Source organism: Arvicanthis niloticus, chromosome 25 (assembly GCF_011762505.2).
Source record: "Arvicanthis niloticus isolate mArvNil1 chromosome 25, mArvNil1.pat.X, whole genome shotgun sequence".
NCBI classification, from domain to species: Eukaryota; Metazoa; Chordata; class Mammalia; order Rodentia; family Muridae; genus Arvicanthis; species Arvicanthis niloticus.
In genome coordinates this window covers 2,828,655-2,838,585 of record NC_133433.1, presented here as the reverse complement: position 1 = coordinate 2,838,585, position 9,931 = coordinate 2,828,655, and the positions used below count along the sequence as shown (strand labels likewise).

At 46.0% G+C, this 9,931-nt stretch overlaps 1 long non-coding RNA gene across 1 annotated transcript; it reads right to left on the bottom strand.

Annotated features, from left to right (window-relative positions):
* Positions 1 to 1,799: 1,799 nt before the first annotated feature.
* LOC143438460 (uncharacterized) lies at positions 1,800 to 9,343 on the bottom strand. Its single transcript, XR_013107276.1, has 3 exons — positions 9,275 to 9,343; positions 7,714 to 7,865; positions 1,800 to 5,325 (listed from the first exon to the last, which is right to left on the bottom strand). It is a non-coding gene; the product is annotated as an uncharacterized LOC143438460 (long non-coding RNA).
* Positions 9,344 to 9,931: the final 588 nt, after the last annotated feature.

Below are 9,931 nucleotides of genomic sequence, written 5' to 3'. Positions count from 1 at the left end.
GTTGGACTCCCCTGACCATCCTGGGCTAACTGGGGATGTGCCCCTGTGTAGGACCACCCAGAGGCACGGAACATTCTCATTAGTTGGCATGTACAGAGCTGAATAAACTGACTGGTGGGCACCTTGAAGCCATCTTGGATACAAATTTTGTCAGAATTTTACCTGAGAAGAAAATTTCCCTTCTTGTTCAGCAAATTCAAAAAGTGTGTTTATTTACGTGTCAGGAGCCTCCTGACAGAGGTTTCTGTTGTCATGTGATAAAACACCACAACCAAGAGTAACTCGGGGAGGAGAGGGTTTAGTTCTCTTACACTTCCCCATCACAGTCCAGGGAGGGAAGCTGGGGTTGAGGGAGGCCGGAACTAAAGATGCTTACTGGCTTGTTCTCCATGGTTTGCCCAGCCTTTCTTTTATGACTCAGGACCACCAGCCCAGGCGTAGCGTCCTCCACAGAGGTCTGGACCTTCCCACATCAATCACCAATCAAGCAAATGCTCTGCAGGCTTACCCATAGGCAATCTGACGGAGGAGGCATTTTCTCAGTTGAAGGTCCCCTTCTCAGATGATCTTTGCTTGAGTCAAATCGACAAAAAACAAAAACAAAACAAAACAAACAAACAACCCTCCCCCCCCCCCCAAAAAAAAAAATCCAGGTCTGAACCTAAGACTGCAAGTGAAAATCCTGCTGCTTTAAAGCCACTCTCTCTATGGCCATCCAGGAAGCCCCGAGTGAATGAACGGTCTGATTTGGGCACGCATGTCAAAGATCAAGGCCTCAGACACATGGGAAACTGGCAAAGCCTTCCTCTGGTCTGCGTGCAAATGCAGACAGTGTGTGCAAGTACAAATGTTTATGATTGATCAACGTGTGCAAAAGCCAGCAAGCTTTCCCCTTCTACAGACTGCTCCCCTACGGAAACCCACGGAGAGGAGTGAGTGTACAGAAACCAACCTCTGAACCTCCTGCCCTTACCTCCTCAGTGCTGGGACTATAGGTGTGTCACCAGTTTTATGTAGCTCGGGAGACTGAACCCTTTGTGCACGTTAGGCAAGCTCCTACCAATGAAACTGTATTTCTAGCCCAATTATCTTTTTCACTTTGTTTTGTTTTCCAAAACAGGGTTTCTCTGTGTAGCCCTGGCTGTCTCGTAACTAGCTATGTAGACCAGGCTGGCTTAAAAGTCACAGAGATCTGCCTGCCTCTGCCTCCCAAGTACTGGAATTAAAGACATGCACCCCACCACCACCCAGCCCCCAAACTATTTTTATTGAAATTTTATTAGTATACCTCCTGTGTTTCTTTTAAACTATCTCTAATCCTTTGAGGAACCAGTTACAATTTTTTTTATACTGACAATGCAGTAATCTACACAGAACCCAAAGTCAAGGTTACATGTGTATGGTGTTATTGCGAGAGGTAGGAAGAATATCTATATATATCTGGACGGAACCCGGAGGATTGCTTGTTAAAGCAGGTGAGACTTTTGTAGCATCAGTTTTAAAGGTTATTTCAAAAACAAAGACACCCTGGAGCGCTGTCAATCCTGTCTCATGGTAACACAAATGAAGACAGTCATCTATTTCTTGGAAATTTAGACATTCTTCTAGTAATTTAGCAGATACATAGACACACACACACACACACACACACACACACACACACACACAATGAGCCTGCTCAATCTGCTGTTCACATTTTGGTAATTTAAAAGGACATAACAGATTTTTTTTTTATTTTAATGATAATTGCAAACTCATGCAGAAAATGTAAATGCGCACTTCATGATTAGCTTGCAGCATAAACTATGGCTTCTATTAATGTATTCCAATTTGTAATTCTTTTCACAGTATGAGATTTGAAAGCTGTGATTAAAATTAATTAGGTTAAGTAAAGTTTATCCCCCCCTGAGCACCGCTATTGGGAAAAAGCAATAAGAAAATGCGTCCTACATCTGGCTGTGCAGAAAGCAGTGTCTTCAACAGAAGTCGCTGACTCCTTTTCTCCCACAGAGGCTGCATGCTGCTTATTTGGCAGATCTCAGGCACCACATCTCTCCTCAAGGAGCTAATTGAACCATTAAACTATTTTTTTTTTTTTTGCTGGCTCACAAAACCACAGAGGCTGTGACTATATCATCTTCAAACAGGGATATTAGGTGGATCCATCAACTGTATAAACACCACGGACCTGGAGCAAGGCGCATCCTTTTCTGGTAAACCCCTGATGTTGGAAATCCTGTTTCTCACACAATGACGGTGCTGATGGTAAGCAGGGCACCCAGGATCAAAGCCCCTGCTGGTTACAGCAGGATCCAGAGCTGCTTTCCTATGTCCTCCTCCATCTACAGCTCCACAGCTAACTGAAACAAAATGGAATTTTAACCCATGTTGCATTCGTTTGAAGCTCACTTACGATGAGAACTGTCCTCGTTTGGTTTCTGTTGCTGTGATAAATACCACGACCAAAAGCAACTGGAGGAAAAAGCACTTTATTTCATCTTGCAGGTCACAGTCATCCACTGAAGCAAAGTCAGGACAGGATTGAAGCAGGGACCATGCAGGAACAGGGCTTACTGGCTTCCCCCTATGGCTTGCTTAGCTTGCTTTGGATCACCTGCCCAGGGACAGCATCCTCCAAGATGACCTGGGTTCTTCCTCTCACATCAGTTAATCAATCAAGCAAATAGCCCACAGCTTTGTCTACAGGCCAATAGGTTGCCTCTTTTCAGATGATTGTAGCTTGTGTCAAGTTGACAAAAAACAAAAACAAAAACAAAACAAACAAACAAAAACCTTAACCGACATAGAAACTAAGGCAAAGTTTTAACATCTCCAGAAGGGTGCCAAGCCTTCCAGTAATAGAGCCTAAAGAGTCAGACATCCTACTGGAGGTTTTCTTGTAGATGCAGTGGTTCGTTTCTTGGTGCCCAGAAACTTGTGTGATTGCTGCTCCATTCATTTCCCCTGTCAAAGTTTCAGCTCTGTCTGGTCCTGACTCTGGGAACAAGGATATGGGTGTGAAACATACAACTCTCTTGGGCTCACCCGCTCTGTATGCTGGAGTGGTGGACCCTGTCCTCCGTAACTCCTTCTCCCGGTTGTCTACACTGTGTGATCTGGTTCTATGGGTTCCAGTTAATAATGTGTGACACTGTGTGCCAGCATGTCACCGAGAAGCCTGGGCCTGGGTATTTAAAATGGCTAGTCTTCCAGTGCAGTGGGGGTAGGGGTGAAGGAGGGGAACAGACACGTTTAGAGGGCTTGGGCTTCATTTGTAGTTCTGTCTCAGATACTAGGAGGCACCAAGCTCTTTCTTTGCTTTTCAAATTCCTCAGTGCTTCAGTTCCTGCCCTACCTGAGTTCTTGCTCTGACTTTTCTCAGCATCAATTGTTATCTGGAAGTAGAAGATGAAAGAAACTTTCCTTCCCAAGTCGCATCATAGCGTTTATGTTCACATAATAGCATTTATCACAGCTATAGGAAGCAAACAAATTCCTCTGCAAAATGTGGATTCTCATGTAGAGCCATAGGGAAGACCCCAGGCTCCAGGAGACTAAATTCAATATAAACCCTCACTTTGTGTGTGCTCTGTGTTCGTGTGCAGGTGTATACACACATGTGTGTGCAAGTGTGCACGTGCCTTTTAAGACCAGAGGTCCACCTCAGGCATCATTCCTCAGAGACCTGCGTTTTCATTTGTGTGAGGGTGTGTGTTGTGAGTAGCTTTGCCGTCCTCTACGAGTGGAGCCCGACGGCCGGTGTCAGGTGTCCCCCTCCAGCGCTTTATGCCACACTCTATTTATTTATTTAGAGATAAAGTCTGTTAATGACCTTGGAGCTTGTCGTTTCAGCTAGACGAGCCAGGCAGCTCTGAAGTCTGGCTTTTTTGTAGGTTCTGAGGATAAGAGCTCAGGCTCTCACGTTTTTGCAGCAAGCACTTCATCCACCGAGCTGTCTCCCCAGCCCCACCTTGCTTTTGGAGTCTCTGTCTCTCAATGAGACCTGGAACTCACCCACTCCGGCTGGCTGGCCTTTAGGATCCTCAGCTCTACCTCCTAGCACTGGGGCCACAATAGTACTACACTTGGCTTTTCAAAAGTAATTTATCAGTTGTGGAGTGTGTGTGTGTGTGTGTGTGTGTGTGTGTCGTGACCACGTCAGGAGACAACTTTATGAGTTTGTTCACTCCTTCCAAATATCAAGCTTCCAGGTGTCAGGCTTACCCAGTGAGCCATTCAGCTGTTTCAGGCTTGGATTTTTTTTAAGATAATATAAGTAAGTTATAGTATAAGTAAATATATCAGTAAATGTGAAATAAGTAAGTTTTAAATTTCCCTAAAAAGTTTCAGGCTATTGATACTTGGGAGAGATTTTTGAACCCATCCCTTTGGTACAGGTCCCAAATTCTGTGACTCTGGAGCCTAACCCTCGTGTGAGTGTGACAGTTGAGGAGAAGGCTGCCCAGGGACAGCGCTATTTGATAGTCTTAGAGCTAGTGATTCAAGGGAACGAGCCTGTATCTAAAACCTGGAGAGCCTCCACAAGTCTGGAATATTTCCCTGAAATTCAGAAATCAAACGAAGGATTTTTAAACATGGTAGCGGAAGTTAAAAGGCAAGCAAGGGACATGCATTTAGAAGTCAGAGACCAGAGGGCTGTGGAGAATGAGTGGCCTCCTTCACACTAGGCCAGCACGGAGCTACTGAGGTAGCGCCATTGCTTCTGCGGATCCCCTTGCTCCAAGAGAAAACAGGCTTTACCCTTCCCCAAAGACACTCTGCCAACTCTAGCCCAACTGAACCGCCAGATGAGTAAACTACCCCGTTCTATGATTCTCATAAACTTGTCAGTGATTTGTGGACATTAGGAAACAAATTAGAGAATAAGCATTAAATGCTTTCGTCAGTACGCCTGTCCATAAATTCTTCAAGAGGAAGATGAACCAACCACTTTCCTACAACACGGCCCGGGAGGCTCCAGCCATGCCTTCCCTAAGCCACTAGATGGCAGTACACGCACAGACTTCCAAAGGCCTTTTATTGACGGGGTGGCGACAGCCAGCTTTGCTAAGGAGACAGGCTTTGTTTTTGTTTCTTTTTTGTCTTCCACAACTTCAGATTATTGGTGTGTGACTCGATGTTTCTGGCCATTTGGACTTTCCTCTGCTCTTCCAGCTTCTCCAGACGCTTCATAGTTTTGCTGGGGGAGATACCACCTTCCGGGAAATTGAATATAATGACTTGAGAGAAAAGCTTGGCCAATGGTTTCACTGTACAAGCTACATCCAGGTCACCAGCATTGTGATCACTTCCCAGTAGGACCAGCTGTTCAAAGGAAAATCCAGATTCAGAAGCGGGGAATTTACCAGAAGCAAGTTTTAAAATGTGTTTGTGTGTATGTATGTCACATGTGTGTGCGCGCTCGTGGGTATCAAAAGAGGATATTAGCTTCCCTGGAACTGACGGTACAGGAGGTTTTGAGCGGCAGGGCATGAGTGCTGGAAACTAAATGAGAATCCCTTGGGAAAATGGGATTCCCCCGAAAAATAGCAAGCAATCCTGATCAATGAGACATCTCTCCAGGAGCAAAATTTTCCCCCAACTGGATCCTAAGAGTCTCATTCCAGAGGAGAACATCTCTGAGGGTAACTGAGCCTGCTGCTCTGGGAGGGTATGTCCCAAGCAGAGTTATAATTATTAGTTAGTATTGTAAGTATTAGTGTGTACTAGATAAACAGTGCCCAACGCCTTATGAAGACTACCTCATTCACTCAATAACGACAAAAGCTTGTTTCAAACACTTGAAGTTGAAACCAGGTCTGCCTGATTGAAAACCGCTGTTTGTCTCAATGCATACATATTTAAAGCACAGGACCCTGTGACAGACTGCTGTCCCTTGTGCCTTACCTATTCTAGGTTCCAGTTCGGAATGATTTGGTGAAGTTCAAATGCAGGTAAACCTAGCCACATCCATCAGACTGGAGCCTTCTAGAAGTTCCAGTGGCCTGGCTCAGGGGAAGCTTGGTCAGATGGGCTCATCCTGAAGACCAAGGGATTCAGTAATGGTCAGGTTCTGATCCTAACTGAAGGTGTGTGTGTGTGTGTGTGTGTGTGTGTGTGTGTGTGTGCGTGCGCGTACACTCAAGCGTGGGGTGGGAGATGGGGCTATGCTCCAGATGAAGAGACAGGGCTGGGAAAATCTGATCTCTGCACTCAGTTCTAACGACTCTGATTCTCATCAAGGGGATGGCCCTCCTCCTTGGTGCCTCTGGGTTGAGCCCTGCTTGCTTAGATTCTACAATCTTTTGGGAGCTCAGATAGGACAAGCCTGCAGATGTTAATTCCGCTCATGGAAACATACCCCAGAACTGTAAATCTTCCTGTGGGTTTGGTTTCCACGTGCTTGTTAGCGACTTGCTTTTACCAGTTTGTATCAGAATGAGAAAAGAGCACTGTGGAGTTTAGAAGTCCTTCTCTTTGAGTTCCTGGGTTAAATACTGCTCTGGGTTACCTGCAGGCTTATTTTATGGCTAGTGTTATTCCCTGGAAAGCATTAGTTTGGCAAGTGTAGATTGATCTCTTCTTCCCTTCCAAGCTCGTGATCTCTTGCCTCCACCCCCTTTGTACTGGGATTGCAGCAACGACCTGGTTTATATGGTCCTAGGCCTCAAACCAGGGCTGGGTGCACACTAGGCAAGTACTGTGTACCCACTACGCTACATTTCCAGTCTCCTTTCTCGTCTTTTTTTCTTTTTTCCATTCATTCCTTTACTTTTTAGCTTTCTTTTTCCTTTTTTAATTAAAAAAAAAATTACTCCCAAGTTGACTCTGAACAGGTAAGGGGCTTTGTGAGTGGTTTGTAGACTGCCATCTAATGGCCGTCATAGCTCATGGTCACTGACTTTTTGAGACTACAAATTGTTGAACTGTGTGTGTGTGTGTACACTTTGGGGTGTAAGTGTATACATGCATGTAGAGGGACGTGTGTATGTGTGCACAAGTGAAGGTGTATGTGGAGATGAGGGGTGCACATCTGAGTGTGTGTGTGTGTGTGTGTGTGTGTGTGTGTGTGTGTGTGTGTGTGCATACATGTGTGTGTACTCAGCTGCCAACAGCAGAAATGTAGTATCATTAAAAGATTCAGGTTTGGGGGCTGGAGAGATGGCTCAGGGGTTAAGAGCACTGACTGCTCTTCCAGAGGTCCTGAGTTCAATTCCCAACGAACACATGGTGGCTCATGACCATCTGTAATAGGATCTGATGCCCTCTTCTGGTGCGTGTCTGAAGACAGCTACAGTGTACTCATATACATAAAATAAATAGACAAATAAAGAAACAAATAATAAATAGAATCTTTTAAAAAAAGATTCCCATTTTGAAAGTTTTCTAGACATATTTGGAGTGAATAAACCTGTTCTATCTAGACCCACATGGGCTGAGATGAAAACACCTAGATTTCCCAACAGCCTCCACTGAGAGAGCAGGGCACAGACACGTCTACGCTCAGCACGTCACAGGTGGGGATCCCATAGCAAGGATGAGGAAAGGATGAGCATCTGTAAAGCCAAAGACTTCAGGACGGACCAGAACCCATCACGTTCATGAGCTCAGGACAGAAGACATCTCTCTGGAATGTCCTCTCATTCTCCAAAAGCTGGGAGGTGTGCCAAAGCCTGTCATCTTTAAAAGGCGGCTTGCAAATCTCAGACATACTTTGCTTTTTTGGATGACCTTCTTGTAGACATGGCTGATCATCCGGCTCTCTAGGACCTGTCTCTGTCCTCCCTCCGTGGCTGCTGCAGACTTTGGGGTTCTCTCCTCTCAGCCTTCCAGTAATTTCCTCCTCCAGGCTGGCCTTCATCTTACTAGACAAAGTAGACAAAGGCAAAAAGGGGAGGGGAGGAGTGGAAAGGGGAGGGAAGCACAAGAGGAGAGAGTGGAGGCAGCCAATAGGCTTCTTAGAAGTTCTGCAAATGAAACCCACAGGCTACACGGAGAGGGATTGTAAGCCACAGGGCGCTCTCTGTGGCACTGGAGTCAGCCTGGACCAATGCACCGGAAGCCTAGTTTCTGGGTGCTGGGCACAAATGAGGGTCTATCACCTGCTGACAGGAAGTTCTGGAAGGATGGGTGTGTCTGTGCTGTTCGGAAACACACTTCTACACGACAGCCCTGAGGAGCATCACTTCAGCTCCCAGGCCAGAACAGGAAGTCCACTTCACCTGCTCCTTAGCTGTGGGTCTGACGCCTCTGAACCAGCTGAGCATCTCTGGATCAGGGGAGGGTGAGAATGGGCAGGTTCTATAGGAACCTGATTCCTTTAATGACTCTCACAGAAACCCTTAGCACAGCAGGACAGTACCCGGCAGAGAAAAAATCGACCTAACTATAATTAATTGCATTTGCCAAGGAAATGTGCCATTAAAATAAAATCTCAGAAAACGCAACAGCCAACAGCCAATGGAAATCCCAGGGTAAATAGAGTTGTTGCCTGGGCCCTAGATATCGGGGGCGGGGAGCTGATCTCTACTGGTTCCAAGCTGTCCTTGATGATTCAGCAGACACTGCACCTCCAGTCAGCCCCACCCTTGGGAAAACATAGGTGTCTAATATACACCCGATTAAGCAAACTGTGAGGTAAGGTGTGACCACGTTCTTCCATTCGTGCTTTATGTTCTAATCAAGTTCTACGGAGGTCGATGGGGCAGACTGACTTTCTCCTTTTATAACTTGCTGCGGACTGAGCCACTTGGCCCTCCAAAAGTGTCTACATCCCACTCCATGGAACCTGTGAAGGAGATTTTGCCAACGTGATTAAGTCAGGATCCCGAGAACAGGAGATTGATTCTGTGGGTTGTCTAATGGGCCTCAGTGATCCCAAGGGAAGGCAGGAGCACAGACAAAAGTAAGGCCAGGCCAAAGTGTAGGCATGTGGGTGGCCCATGGACGCTAGAGAAACAAGCAACATCCTCCCCAGAGCTCCTAGGAGGAGTACACCCCCTCTTACACCCTAATGTTGTCCAGTATGGCTATCTCAGACTCCTAACTTCTAGGGTTCTAAGATAATGGATTGTGTTGTGCTTAGAGCCACAGAGTTAAAACTCCTCACAGCAGCAATAGGAAATGAACCCAGTTTGCACAGCGCTGTGGTTTACTGACTGTTTGGCATATGTCTACAGACACTTTAAAAGGAAGCCCAGGGAGATTCAGTACAGGGATGAGGAAGGGTGAGACTAGAACATCCACAGAATGTGAGGCTTCCTGGCTCCCCTACCTGCTCGAGGCCATAATCTCCTGGCTGCAGTCCACCCAGTAGCTTCCAGGATTTATTTGGTCCTGAAAAACAGTCAAAACCCGTGGGATCAGTGAGCCTACCCTCACCTCCCAAAATTAAAACATGGGCAAGATTTTGATAACTGGATGAGTTTTATTTGAAACTCATTTAATCCTAAAAGTAAAAACTTAACTCCAAGTCTGCAAATCTACAACAACTGAAACCAAAATATTCTATAAACTCACTGCAGAATTAAATACAGGCTAGACTAAAGAGACTGTTCACCTCCAAATCTGTGCCTGTTTTGAACCATTTCAAACAAGAATAAAAGAAAACCAGCCTGTGTGGGAGGCAGAACATGGGCTGGGTGTGTGAATATAGGAGTTATTTTGGTTGCTTTGCCCCCCTCCAACCTTCAGGATGTCTTAAAAGCAACACCATGGTCACCTACACTGGGAATATTCTCTATTGTGGTTAGAAGCAGCTGACTAAGGGGCCCGGTTTGCTCTAGGACTCTGAGCTGCCATGTGCCTGATGGGCTTGGGAGTTTGTCAGCATGCTTGCCCTGGCCTGGTGATGCATTTGTGTGAGCCTCTGGGCAGTCCTGGGAAGCATGTTAACTAGAAACCAACACCTTGCTGCAGCAGGGATCACTAT